Source organism: Macrobrachium nipponense, chromosome 25, assembly GCF_015104395.2.
Source record: "Macrobrachium nipponense isolate FS-2020 chromosome 25, ASM1510439v2, whole genome shotgun sequence".
NCBI lineage: Eukaryota > Metazoa > Arthropoda > Malacostraca > Decapoda > Palaemonidae > Macrobrachium > Macrobrachium nipponense.
In genome coordinates, this window is record NC_087214.1 from 66,546,504 (window position 1) to 66,562,319 (window position 15,816).

The window sequence follows — 15,816 nt, forward strand, 5'->3', positions numbered from 1 at the left end:
GTTTATTTTGGTGAGACTGTTTAAAATTTATCCACGACTGAAACAGCGGAGTTATTTTCCCTGAGAGCTGCTGGTGACTGATAGTTTAATTCACACGGTGAAACCAGCCGAAGGCTGTTTATTTTCTTCCGAGAGAGAGAGAGAGAGAGAGAGAGAGAGAGGTGTGTGTTATAAACATATTTGCATAATGCAACCACTGTTGAAGGTGAATGTTTGGACTGAACTAAACTGTGTGATCTCTGAACCTCACCGCCCTTCGTATATATTATTGTACTTGTTTATATATATATATATATATATATATATATAATATATATATATATATATATATATATATATATATATATATATATATATATATATATATATATATATATATATATATATATATATATATATATAATAATATATATATATATATATATATATATATATATATAGAGAGAGAGAGAGAGAGAGAGAGAGAGAGAGAGAGAGAGAGAGAGAGAGAGATAGGGTACGGAAATTCCGTTCCAGAGGAAGATAAGAAGTAACAATATATAACAACAAAAAGTATAACACCGATACATCCAGCGAGGAGTTATAACCTTGTTGTTGCTGCTTTTGATTAAGCTGGCCTTATGCCAGCACGGGCTCTTGCTCACCGAGCAGCTCGTACTTGTCATAACATAAGCACCGATGCTGCTAAAAAAAAAAAAAAATAGATAAACTGCGGACGCCAACAGCAAAAAAAAAAAAAACCGTGTGCGGAGTCGAGTTTGATTTTACGGGCTACTCTATGAGCAAGAGCCCGTGCTGGCATAAGGCCAGCTTAGTCAAATAACAACGACGTCGAGTCGATTGGGAACGCAATGGAAGCTTTGCGAGAGAGACCTTACAGACCTTACAGACCTTACAGTTCGTTCGGTTGCCCCAGGTCCCTCAGTGTGAGGCGCCTCTAATGTCTACCAGAGAGTTGCTAGTACATCTTCCGGTATATTTTGCATCTTCCAATCTTGGATGGTCTGGGATGCAGTTTAGATATTTGTCGAGCTTATTCTTAAACACATCTACGCTCACTCCTGATATATTCCTCAGATGAGCTGGCAACGCATTGAATAGACGCTGCATTATCGATGCTGCGTGCGTAGTGGATTAATGTTCTGTGTGCTTTCCTTATTTTTCCTGGTATAGTTTTGGGCACTATTAATCTACCTCTGCTTGCTCTTTCTGATATTTTTAGTTCCATGATATTTTCTGTTATTCCTTCTATCTGTTTCCATGCCTGAATTATCATGTAGCGTTTCTTCTTCCTCCTTCTAGACTATATAATTTTAAGGATTGTAGTCTTTCCCAGTAGTCTAGGTCCTTAACTTCTTCTATTCTAGCTGTAAAGGACCTTTGTACACTCTCTATTTGTGCAATATCCTTTTGATAGTGTGGGTACCATATCATATTGCAATATTCAAGTGGACTACGAACATATGTTTTATAAAGCATAATCATGTGTTCAGCTTTTCTTGTTTTGAAGTGCCGTAACAACATTCCCATTTTTGCTTTACATTTTGCCAACAGAATGGCTATTTGATCATTGCATAACATGTTCCTATTCATCATCACACCAAGGTCTTTAACTGCTTCCTTATTTGTGATTGTCTCATTATTAGGTCCCCTATATGCATATAGCTTTCCTTCTCTGTCTCCATAATTTATTGATTCAAATTTATCAGAGTTAAATACCATCCTATTTACCTCTGCCCAATCATATACTTTGTTAAGGTCTCTTTGTAGAGCGTTCCTATCTTCATCACAAGTAATTTCTCTACTTATTCTTGTGTCATCAGCGAAACTACTCACTACCGAATCCTTAACATTACTGTCTATGTCTTCAATCATAATAACAAACAATATTGCAGCTAGCACCGTACCTTGTGGCACACCGGATATTACCTTGGTTTCATCCGATTTCTCATCGTTTGCAATAACTATCTGTTTTCTGTTGTGTAAAAATTCTTTTAACCATCTTCCTACTTTATCTACGATATTGTGTTTTCTAATTTTCTTTGCTAATATATTATGGTCTACTTTGTCAAAAGCTTTTTTGCAAAGTCTAGATAAACCACATCTGTTTCATTTCCGCTTTTCATATTTTTGAATATGTTCTCACGGTGGACTAACAGTTGGGTTTCTGTACTTTTTCCGGGTACGAAACCGTGTTGTCCTATATTAAACAAATTATTTTTTATTAAATGTTTCATAATATTTTTCTTCATTACCCTTTCATACACTTTCATAATATGTGATGTTAGACTCACAGGGCTATAATTACTTGCCTCTAGTCTTGATCCATTTTTGAAAGTAGGGGTGATATATGCTAATTTGTGCTCATCATAAATCTTGCCTGTATCTACACTTTGTCTTAATAATATTGCAAGTGGCTTTGCGATAGAATGAACTACTTTCTTTAACAAAATAGCAGGGACTCCATCCGGCCCTGCAGCAGCTCCATTTTTAATTTCATTAATTGCCTGCACAATATCAGCTTCATTAATTTCTATGTCAGCTAAATATTCACTATTTTCATCCCTTACTTCTATATCATTATCTTCATTATCTATTCTAGGGGTGAATTCTCTCTTATATCGTTCTGCCAGTATGTTGCAAATTTCCTTTTTTTCATTCGTTAATCTCCCTTCAATTCTCAGAGGGCCTATTTCTATTCTTCTTTTATTCATCTTCTTCGCATATGAGTATAATAGTTTGGGGTTTTGCTTGATATTTAATAGGGTTTTTTCTTCCAAGTCCCGTTTTTCATTTTCTTTTGATTGTATAATCTTTTGTTCTGCATTTTCTATCTTACTTTTTAGTTCTATAACTTTCCATGCATTTTTTTCTTTTGCAAGACCTTTTTTCCACTTTCTGATTTTCTGGAACAAGATCCTTCTGTCTCTTGGTATGCATGAATGATGTTTACTTTTCTTCTTCGGTTATATATTTATCCACTATTTTCTCCAATATTTATATAATATCTCCGTATCTACCCTTATGTCATCACTTACGAAAATGTTATCCCCAATCTTTGTTTAATTCTTCATTAATTTCTGACCATTTTATATTTTTACTGTAGAAGTTGTATTTTCCATATCCTTCCCACTTTTTCATTTCTTGCTTATCTCTATTTTCAGTTGCTTTGGAATGAACTGTTAATTCTATGACATTATGATCTGAAATACTCGCATTATAAACTATTATTTCTTTAACATAATTCATCTCGTTCACAAATACTAGGACTAAAGTATTTTCCTTTCTTGTTGGCAGGTGATTTATTTGTTGAATGTTGTATTCTAGTAGCATATCTAATAGCTTTTCAAATTGCCTCTTATCTTCTGCACTACTATTACTCTCTTTTTATATGTATAAGTACAACAGTCTCCTATTCGTTTCTTTCCATTCTACGAAAGGAAAGTTGAAGTCACCAGATAGGAGAATAGTCCAGATCCTTGTCCTTGTGATTTCTACATATATCATCCAATTTTTTTCAATTATTAAGTCAAACTCTTTAGTATTAGGAGGTCTATATATTACTATGTTCATCAATTTTTTCAGATTCAAATTCTACCGCTATTAGTTCACATTCTGAGTTACTATATTTCTCATATATTTTTACTTGTTTTTTGTCTTTCCCATATATTGCGGTTCCCCCTTGATTCCTATTTTTCTATCTGATCTATAAGTTTGGAACCCTTTTATTTGATCATCATTCCCAGTCTCTTGGGAATACCAGGTTTCACTTATATTCATTATATCTATTTTCTTTTCATTTTGGGTTAGTCTTCTAAGTACTCTATTTTGTTTTTTCTTTTTGAGTTACTCGTAACTAAACCCTGCGCATTCATCACTATGATGGTTTGCGTGTTTTCTCCTTCATTTAATATTGGTAGTAATAAGGATTTTCCATGTCTTTTTTTTCTTCCTGTTCTGGTATGTTGTTCTTTTTTTCATTTCCAGAAATTCTGACATTAAAAAATCCAACTTTCCATAATATTTGATCTTCCTTCATCATAATTATTCATTTTGTGTCTGAATCTGCAATTTTCTCTGTTTCTGCAATATCCTCTTGCATAATAAATACAGTTATTATCTCTTGAGTAGAATTTCGGAGCTGATGCTTTGAAATTTTTTGCTGACACCTCTGCATATCTCATTGGTGGTTTGCTTTTCTCTTTTACCTGATATTCTTGATTTCTCTTCTTTATTTGTTTCTTTCTTATTTTGGATTTTATTACTTGGTTGGTTATTTATTTGATTATGATTCATGGCTACAGGGTGCATATATTTGCATTTTTTGTCGAACTTACATCCTTTTCCTTCTTTTAGGTTTTTACATATTTTTGGATGCAGATCTCTGCAATCATCCCCATAGCCATCTAAGTATGCACATTTACCATATATTTCATAGTTTTGACATACCTTAGGATGTTTGTAGTAATAACATCTTTCTCCAAATCTGCAATTCCCTCTTTTCAAAAGGTTGCAGATTTTGTCTTTCTTGTCTATTTTTTCCTCTTTCCCGTCATTGTGTAGATCTGGGTAGAGCCTCTTCGGGATTTGCTTTTCTGTTGTCATATCGTAATTTATTTCTTCGTAGGTATGCTGCTTTATTGCTCATATGTAGTATCAATGAGTATCTCTGCATCCATACTTTTATCTTGTTCTTTTGTTTTGTTTCCTTATTTTTTTCTGTGCATTTCATTTTTGTTTACTTCTCTTCCGTTTTCCTCTTCTTCTTTTCTTCTTCTTCTTCCTCTTCTTCTCATCTCAACTATTTGTACATTCAATCTTGATTTAATAACATTGTCTATCCATGATAGACATGTTGAACAAAAAAATTCTTGTATCTTTTCTCAAATCTTGCATTACCTCAGCACACTGTGGATGGGTCGGAATGTTGCATGCAGCACATTTTCTGATTAGGTTTTGTGGATTGACTATGCTATAACCAAAAACTTAACACAGTTTGCATGCTTTTGGCATTCTTTTTTTCCTAATGCATCAATTAGGATATTCACAAGATTCACCTTATTCATTTTCTTTGTCGGAATATGTTGGTTTATGTATATTTTCTTTATGAGTCTCTTGACCACTTGGATTTTATTTGGAACTTCTTCAATTATTTTCAAGATGTTTTCATTAGATTTGTTCCAGTTTGAAGGATTATATCCTTCTATATATCTATGAATGCTTTTGTATCTTTTTGGTTAGGACTGTTGCTGATTTCATAGATGAGAAATGCCAGTTCCTTCCTTGCTACCTCATCGTATTGCGAATCCGCCAAGCAAGCTAAATTACGCCACCTCTTCCCGCAGTTGGAACTTACTGCCATCTTGTTCTGATTCAGTATTACACTTGTTTAAAACTAACTTAGAAGACGCTTTATCCTACTATTTTCACACTAATCTTATCACCGATAGTTCACGAACACTTCTAGATATTTCTCAAATTCTAGTCGTATGTTAAACTTGTGATATCTGTTGGTTAATCTGACTTCACGCGATTACGTCTCACCAAGCAAGATGGCTACTACGAGAGAGAGAGAGACGAGAGAGAGAGAGAGAGAGAGAGAGAGAGAGAGGGAGAGAGATGTAGAGAGAGAGATGGGGGTATTCTCAGTCATAGAGGAGAAATGGTATATGTTATTGCATATCTATATATATAATTATATTATATATATATATATATTTATAATAAATTATATTTAGAAATATCTTACGTTCATAGAGAGAGAGAATCATGGTTTATATACTTCGTAGAGATAGAGGAATGGTAGATATTATTTTTATTTTATTATCTTGTGTTTGATTAATCCAAGAGAGATTAGAGAGAGAGAGAGAGAGGGATCGAGAGAGAGAGAGAGAGAAGAGAGAGAGAGAGAGAACCATTATCTCAAAGACAGAGACTTAAAGTATCGTTGAGTAGACAGATTGAATCCAGAATGGGATTACTAGGTAGTTATGATCTGTTTTGTTTTTCGGGTTTTTTCCTCAGCATATTTATACATATATATAGTTTTTTTTCCTTTCAGCCTTTTATATCCGCGATAAAATTCGGTGGAAGTTATTAAAAAAATACGAATAAATTAATATAAAAATAAATATAAAAAAGCCATACTCATTGAATGAGAATTTACGTTTGTGAGCAAGTCCCTGGCTAATAAATATCCGTAAATATCTCTCTCTCTCTCTCTCTCTCTCTCTCTCTCTCTCTCTCTCTCTCTCTCTCTCTCTCTCTCTCTCTCAGCTGTTTGATGTTTTGCGGGCCGGTATTTTTTACCATCGACTGCCGTCAAATACATATACATATATATATATATATATATATATATATATATATATATATACTATATATATATATATTAGTTTTAGTTTTACGATATATACAGACCGTGAGATGTTGCCTCTTCAAGAAGAATGCTGTTGGAAATATTACTTTGTCTCATATACTCGAAATGAGACATTTCTGCCCCCCCCCCCCCCCCCCTACCACTACTCTCTCTCTCTCTCTCTCTCTCTCTCTCCTCTTCTCTCTCTCTCTCTCTCAGGCAAAGACAGACCTTTTGAATTAAGGGCGAGACATCTTTGAAACAGAAGGGGAGGTAGACGATTAAGCCGTTGGCTCGTAAACATTTAGGTTCGTTGTAAATAAAATAGCGACTTCGGGACTAAGAGAGAGAGAGAGAGAGAGAGAGAGAGAGAGAGACGGAGATGAGAGGAGAGAGGAGGAGATGAGAGAGAGAGAGAGAGAGAAATTTTAGTTATTTCCCCAATTTGATGTCACAGTTAACATTATTTCTGTTCTCTGTCTCAAAGCAAATCATATGGAGAGAGAGAGAGAGAGAGAGTGATATTTTAGCTTTTTTCAAACCTATCACGTTTATCATTATTTCTGTTTTCTGTCTCAAAGCATATCGTGTAGAGAACAGAGAGAGAGAGAGAGAGAGAGAGAGAGAGAGAGATGCCCCATTCACGATTGAGTCCTTTTCAGCTCGGTTAACCTATATAAAATGTCGTCGGAGTTTCACGCGCTGCCCTTGGGTATGTCAAGCTATGGCATCTGTCAAATTATCTAGGGTATGTTTAATGGCCCTCTCTCTCTCTCTCTCTCTCTCTCTCTGGCAGTCATTATTGCGTGGTGACAGGGCATATAATTTAATCTCATGTGCGTCTGTTCCTCTTCTGTCATGGAGCAATTTGTGAAGCCCCCTCCTTCATGTGTCAGTCGTTCATCCAATGTTTATTTCTTTATTTATTCTCTTTTCCTTTCACGTTCCTTCGTAATTGATGTCACTGATGAAAGGCGTATGTGTTTTGTTTGTGAATTTAGATGCATTAATACTAATAATAATTGAAGTGAAAGGACCCTTAACACATTTCTTTATAGCCGAAGCTATGAAGTTCAATACTGGTGCACTGTAGGCACCAGTATTGAAGGTTCCTTGCAGCGTGACTTCTAAAGGCTCCTAGCTGCAGCAACCCACACCCCTCCCTTTTTGTTCCTTTTACTGTACCTCCTTTCATAGTCGCTTTCTTCCATCTTACTCTCCAATTGAATCGTAGTGCAACTGCTTTGAGGTTTTCCTCCTGGATCCATGAAAGTCCTCCAAGAGGATACTTACCAATATCTGGACCCATGAAAGTCCTCCAAGAGGATACATACCAAGTATGGATCCATGAAAGTCCTGAAATGGGATCCAGACCCATGAAAGTCCTCCAATAGGATCCGTACCCAGATCCGGATTGATATCTTCTAGCTTGGTCCTTAAAACATTTTTTTTTTCACAAAAACTCTCTCTCTTCTTCTCTCCTCTCTTTCTCTCTCTCCTCTCTCTCTCCTTCTCCTTCTCCTAATGTGACGCTGTTGTAAAAAGAAAGAACCATTAAGATTCATTTAATGTGAAGGGACGCACTGATGAGAGGGAAATGTTATTTTAAGTGAACTGAATTTATGGAGGGTTATATTAGATTAAACACCAGGGGATGCTCTCTCTCTCTCTCTCTCTCTCTCTCTCTCTCTCTCTCTCTCTCTCTCTCTCACAACACTTCAGTAATGTTTTGGTCAGATGTCGTTTGATCTGGTATGAACTTGTATGAATTGAATGATAAATTATATATATATATATATATATATATATATATGTGTATGTATGCATGTATGTATGTATGTGTATATATATACTCTATACATGTATATATCCCTGATATCAAGATTTTTATTCCATTTACTGATGTTGTTACGCCATATCATTGCAGTCATCAGTCAACCAATTCCTTTACCATGCTATTATTATTATTATTTTATTATTATTATTATTATTATTATTATTTTTTAATTATTATTATTATTATTATTATTTTGCTCTATCACAGTCCTCTAATTCGACTGGGTGGTATTTATAGTGTGGGGTTCCGGGTGATCCTGCCTCCTTAGGAGTCCATCACTTTCTTACTATGTGCGCCGTTTCTTAGGATCACACTCTTTTCTGCATGAGTCCTGGAGCTACTTCAGCCTCTAATTTTTCCAGATTCTTTTTCAGGGATCTTGGGATCGTGCCTAGTGTTCTATGATTATGGGTACAATTTCCACTGGCATATCCCATATCCTTCTTATTTCTATCTTCAGGTCTTGTTACATTGCCCATTTTTTTTTTCCCTGTTTTTCGTTTCCTCTTCAACTCTGGTGTCCCATGGTATTGCGACATCAATGAGTGATACCTTCTTCTTGACTTTGTCAATCAACGTCACGTCTGGTCTATTTGCACGTATCACCCTATCTGTTCTGATGCCATAGTCCCAGAGGATCTTTGCATGATCGTTTTCTATCACTCACTCAGGTTGGTGTTCGTACCACTTATTACTGCCAAAGGTAGCTGATGTTTCTTGCACAGGCTCCAGTGGAGGGCTTTTGCCAACTGAATCATGCCTCTTTTTGTACTGGTTCTGTGCAAGTGCCGGACATTCGCTTGCTATGGTTTATGGTTTCATTTTTCGTATTGCACTTCCTACATATGGGAGAGATGTTATTTCCATCTATCGTTTCTTTGGATATATCTGGTTCTTAGGGCCGATCTTGTGCCCGCTGTTATCATTCCTTCAGTTTCCTTCTTGAGCTCTCCCCTCAGTAGCCATTGCCACGTGTCATCGCTGGCTAGTTCTTTAGTCTGTCTCATGTATTGTCCGTTTTGCATTGGTTTTGTTATGCCATTCCTCTGTTCCGCGGGTCTTTCTCCCCTGTCTCTGTAGATTTGTGGGTCTTCATCTACTTTTATCAGTCCTTCTTCCCATGCACTCTTGAGCCACTCGTCTTCACTGGTCTTCATATGTTTATTGCCCCAGTGCTCTGTTCTCGATGTTGCCGCAGTCCTTTATACTTAGTAGTCCTCTCCCTCCTTCCTTTCGTGTTATGTATAGTCTGTCCGTATTTGCTCTTGGGTGTAGTGCTTTGTGCATTGTCATATGTTTCCTCGTTTTTCTGGTCTATGCTTGCGAAATTCTGCCTTCGTCCATTCCCACTATTCCTGCACTGTATCTGATTACAGGCACTGCCCATGTGTTTATGGCTTTTATCATATTTCCGGCGTTGAGTTTTGACTTGAGTATCGCCTTGAGTCTCTGCATATATTCTTTCCTGATCGTGTCCTTCATCTCTTGATGTTTTATATCACCTCCTTCCATTATTCCCAGGTATTTGTATCCTGTCTTATCTGTGTTTGATGTTGTTCCCATCTGGTAGCTTTATCCCTTCAGTCCTTGTTACTTTGCCCTTTTCTATGTTGACTAAGGCACATTTTTCTGTTCCAAACTCCATCCTGATGTCCCCAGATACAATCCTTACAGTCTGGATTAGGGTATCTATTTCCTTGATGCTCTTACCATACAGCTTGATGTCGTCCATGAACATCAGATGGTTAATTCTGTTGCTCTTTTCTTAGTTGTTACCAGCATCCCATCTTCTGCAGTACTTTTGTCATGGGAATCATGGCTACTACGAAGAGTAGTGGGACAGTGAGTCGCCTTGGGCGATCCCTCTCCTGATATTAACCTCTGCTAGTCTTATTCCAAAGCTTGTAAGTATTGTATTCCGGTTGCGCATTGTATTTTTGAGGAAGCTGATGGTGTTTTCCTCTGCCCCATATATTTTCAGGCATTCTATTATTATTATTATTATTATATTATTATTATTAAAAATTTCGTAAACACCAACTTGTTTGTGATTCGTTGTGCTATTATTATGTATAATAGCACAACGAATCACAAACAAGTTGGTGTTTTACGAAATTCCCTGTTCAGAATGTGACTCTAAATATTTCGGTGAAAGTGGTAGAGGGCTGCCCACTAGAATCTGGGAACACAAAAGAGCTTACCAGTTACATGCGGAAAACAATGTTTTAGTTAGTCACAGCCTTAAGCTCGATCACCGCATAAATGGGAAGATTCTAAAGTAATTTTCAAAGTAAAGAAGTTGGTGTTAGGAAGGCTAGTGGAGGGTGCGGCGATAGACAGTGGTTTTTCCATGGAAGGCAATAAATCTTTCACACAGGAAGATAAATTCACCAACAACCTTATTTCCAAGAAATATATTAAAGGCTTTAAGAATAAAGAACATTATGAGAGTGTTGTCTCTTTAGCCACATCTGATGCTGCGGTTGCCTCTCTTTCTCCCGTTCAGGTAACTCGGTTACTTCCAGTAACCGATGCTGCCGGCGCCTATGCTGTTGAAGAGGACCATCAGAACGACCGCACTGGGCAAGGACCAATTCGACGTTCCAGACGACTGGCGGGCCTTTCATCTGAAAAAACGACGGGGGGCATTGCCTGATTTATACTGGGACGACCGGTTCCATTGTTTTAATAATAAGTCACTTAATTTTTTTTACTCCTGCTTTGTTTACTTCGCTGTAAAGATATATCAAACGTGTCCAGATTGATAAGGGGAACCCGTACTGATTCCCGCGAAAGCTATCTTTTCTGTTTTAAACTTAAATATATGTACATTTACATAACTGTGGATTTGTTTCTCCATTATTATTATTATTATTATTATTATTTTAATACTGGAAAGCAGTTGTTCTGATGGTCGTAAAATGCCATAATAATAGGATATTAAAATGCCATGCCACATTGTGTATGTATTGTGTATGTTTTTTACGTGTATTGTATATTTGTATATATATTTTTTTGCATGCGTATATTTTTTATATTAATCTTAAATATCTGATTTTCCCTCATATATTTTGTGTTTCCCCCTCTCTCTCAACTTAGTAGAACGACTGTTTTTATTCTCTCCTAAGAGAGTTTTCGAAGATCTAAAAGACGGAAGTAGAATAATGATATATAAAGATGATTACGAGAGATGTAGTTTTGAAAATATAGAATGAAAAGAAAAGGGCTAAGAAGGCACATACGAAAAGAGAGACGAAAGAAGAAAGGAAAGAGAAAACAGCCATAAAGATGATGAAAACACAAAACGGACGCATAAAAAAAAAGGTTAAAAGAGGAAGTAGAAAGATGAGAGAGAGCGAGTGATGGCTATTACTAATTCATGGAGAGGGGATTAATAAGTTGGTTCGGCAAATTCCGTTACTCATACGAAGAGTGTAAACAAACAAAGGGGGCTATATATTCTCTCTCTCTCTCTCTCTCTCTCTCTCCTTCCCCCTCTTGGCTGTCCAATTTGTTTACACACAACATCAAGTTAAAAAGAGGGTAAAGCATCCGCCCTTCGGATCTACAGGGGAGAGAGAGAGAGAGAGAGAGAGAGAGAGAGAGTGGGAGCAAAAGGCCAACGCAGATATATTTATAGAAATATATGTCAATAGGGACGAAGAGAGAGAGAGAGAGAGAGAGAGAGAGAGAAGGGGGTGAAATTTGATGACAGTTTCGAGACAGGGTGAAGAAACGATATATATTATATATATATATATATATATATATATATATATATATATACTATATATATATATATAAATTTCTGTTTGTTTGTGTCAGAGAATATAAAGATGACAGGAAAACTTCAAATTAAACAATCTTGTAAAAACAAAGGGATTCAGAACACAGAAGTCAATTAACGATGATGACGTTTGTCCATAAACAAAGGAAGAGAGAGAGAGAGAGGTGATGCATATTATATACCCTATGATACAATTTTATATATATATATATATATATATACACGTTTGTGTATGAATGTGTGTGTACATACACAGGAACAAGAACAAACAAACTCCCTACATCTCATACACACACTTCTCCTCCTCCTCCTCTTTTCCACCTCCTCCCGCCCTCCCACCCCCTCCCCCCTCTCAGAAGGGGAATTCATTTCCCGCCGAGGTGAGTAATGGCTTAACCATAAAACCTAATAAATGGAACGGGGGAAGAAGAAAGGGGAAGGAAGGAAGGAAGGAAGAAGAAGAAGAAGGGACGGGATATATATTATTATTAGATAAATAATAAAGGAAATGGGAGACGCCTCTCGGAGTCTGGAGATTGGAATTATATATATATTATATATATATATATATATATATATATATATATATATATATATATATATATATAATATATATATCTGTGTCCTTATTTGTTATTATTTTCGGGGGCTGGAAAGAGGGAGAGGGGGTAGGAGGATGGGTAGGGGAGGGGGGTGGGGGGAAATGGAAAATAAGGGGGCGGGGATGGAAGGGAAGGGGGATGAGAGCGGGAAGCGGGTGGGTGGAGATGGGAATTGTAGGGATAGGGGAAGGGGAGGGAGGGGAAAATTGAAGGGTAGGTTGATGGGAAGGGGGGGAAAAGGGAGAGGGAATTTGAAGGGTAGGTTGATGGGGGAAGGGAAAGGGAGAGGAATGGGAAGGGGAGGGGAAGGGGGAAGGGGAGCTTGATGGGAAGGGGGGGGGAGGGGAGGGGGAAAAGGGAAAATGGATGCTGTAATAGAACTGACTTTGGAGAAGCGGGCTGACAGGACATTAAGAGACGTACTTGTTTATTTGTGGTATGTTATTTTCATTTACACTTATACTGTGAGTGGGTAGGCTTGGGAAGTCTCTCTCTCTCTTCTCTCTACTCTCTCTTCTCTCTCTCTCATTTACAGTAGGTTTTAATGTCTTCAAAATACGATTGGAAGAGTTGTACAAATTCTTATGTCCGAAAAAATGTCCACTCGTATATATATATATATATATATATTATATATATATATATATATATATATATATATATATAGATAGATAGATATATAGGTTATGTCTAAAAAATAAAAAGAAAATGTTTCTATGATCATGGCAAGAGCTCGGAGGAAATAAAGAGAGAGAGAGAGAGAGAGAGAGAGTAGATCTCGGCAGCATCATCTGCTTCAGAGTCTTCCTCTCTTTCCCCTCCCCCTCCCTCCCTCCCCCCCACCCCTCCTTCCCCCCCAACCCCTCCTCATTTCCCCCAAACCCAACATGACAAAGATATTGATAGCACGATTGTCAGGACCTTAGACGACGCTTGGGACCACCGTCACTGGAGAGAGAGAGAGAGAGAGAGAGAGAGAGAGAGAAGGGGAACTAGTAGGGGGAGGGTAAAGGTGGGGTTGGGTAGGGGGGAAGGTGGGTGGAATGAGAGGAAGATCTGGAATATCTGTGCCTGTGTGAGAGAAAGAGAGAGAGAGAGACAGATAGACAGACAAACGGACAGATAGAGAGAGAGAGAGATGTGCTGGGGGATAGGTGGGGTTTGATAGGGGGGGGAATGCAGGGTGTGGGTGGGATGGTGGTGGTCCTGGAAGGAAGGAGGGTAAGGACCGAATGAGATCTGGATTCTGGATTTTTGGAAGAAGAAGAAGAGGAAGAATTTGAAGAAACAGCATCCTCGCCTCAATGCGCCTGTTTCTCTCCGGAATGGGAACAGACTTCTTTTCTATTCTCCGTTTTCTTTTTATTTTATATTTTAATTTTCTTTTTTTTTGCTTTTTTAGAATATTTTGTTTTATTTTTGCGAGCGAAGTTGCACGGACTGAGGTTGCTTGTTGTTTGTTTGTTTTTCTGGCTTCTGCTAGCGAAGTTGCACTGATTGTGGCTGTTTATTTGTTTGTTTGTTTGTTTGTTGTCACCAAGATTTTTCTAGAAGTTATTGGTGGCTCATGTCAACTGATTTCGTTGTTCTATGGCGTAACAATTGGGATGTAAAGATTTTTGTGTATGATGACTCCACAAAATACAAATATTTTTTATTTTTGTTTTTATCATTGATAGATTTCAACAGAGACTTGGTTGGTAAGTCCGGGTTACAGCGCCGTAAAACAGGTTAACAATGCCGTGAGGCAAGCAACTTAAGTCGGGAACGACTTAACCCAAACCTGAAGTAACCCAGGGACTACCGAATCTGATGTAACCCGGGACTTCCGAATCTGATGATGTAACCCGGGGACTACTGAACCTCATGTAACCCGGGACTACCGAATCTGATGTAACCCGGGGACTACCGAACCTGATGTAACCCGGGACTACCGAATCTGATGTAACCTGGGGACTACCAAATCTGTTGTAACCCGGGGACTACCGAATCTGATGATGTAACCCGGGGTGGGGACTACCGAACCTCATGTAACCCGGGGACTACCGAATCTGATGTAACCTGGGGACTACCGAACCTGATGTAACCCTGGGACTACCGAGTCTGATGTAACCCGGGGACTACCGAATCTGATGTAACCCAGGGACTACCGAATCTGATGTAACCTGGGGACTACTGAATCTGTTGTAACCCGGGGACTACCGAATCTGATGATGTAACCCGGGGACTACCGAACCTCATGTAACCCCGGGGACTACCGAATCTGATGTAACCCGGGGACTACCGAACCTGATGTAACCCTGGGGACTACCGAATCTGATGTAACCCGGGGACTACCGAATCTGATGTAACCCGGGGACTACCGAATCTGATGTAACCCGGGGACTACCGAATCTGATGTAACCCGGGGACTGCCTTATATATATATATAAAAAGAAAAAGTTCATGAAGTCAGTTCTTTAATAAGAATATTTGAAATGTATCATCAATATCTGTGTTACATTGATTCATTTATGCTTTATTGAAGAAACTCATATATTTCTTCTTAAACTTAGCATTGCATGGCTGAATGATTTTAAGAATCCGAAAACGAAGCTAATTTTAATACAAATTTGATTTTTTTTCTCTGATTTTGAAATTTCAAATTGATGAATTTCGGCACAATTTAAAAAAAAATAATTCTGTTCAGTTTTTAAAAATTTTCATTTATGGTCAATTTAAAAAAAATTAATTTCTTCCCAATTTTAAAAATAATTATTCCTTTAAAGTTTCAAGTTTGATAGCTGATTGCTTTTAGGACCCAAAATTAAGAAAATTACATTTAAAAAATTATTTTTTCTCTGATTTAGATGGAATTTGGTAGGTGCCTTGGTTCTTGCTTGGGTACTTTTACTTAATATTTTCAATTCAGCGCTTTTTTCAAGGTCATTGATCAATTTAAAGGTCACCATTTTATCTTTCCTGTTCTTGGCGAATCTTGACTATTACTCAATTTTTTGTTACCCAATTTTGGGGGTCTCAGAGCCAATTTGAGGGTCAATTCTATTCTATCTCTAATTTTAATGAAAATTGATTGAACTTGACCACTTTTTCCAAGGTCACGCGGTGATTCAAAATTCGGAATTTTAGCATTTTTTTTTCCAAATATTGGAAATTATGGTAGTTTTATACATATAAATTCTCTAGAATTTATATGTATATTTATATATTATATATTATTATCTATTATTAT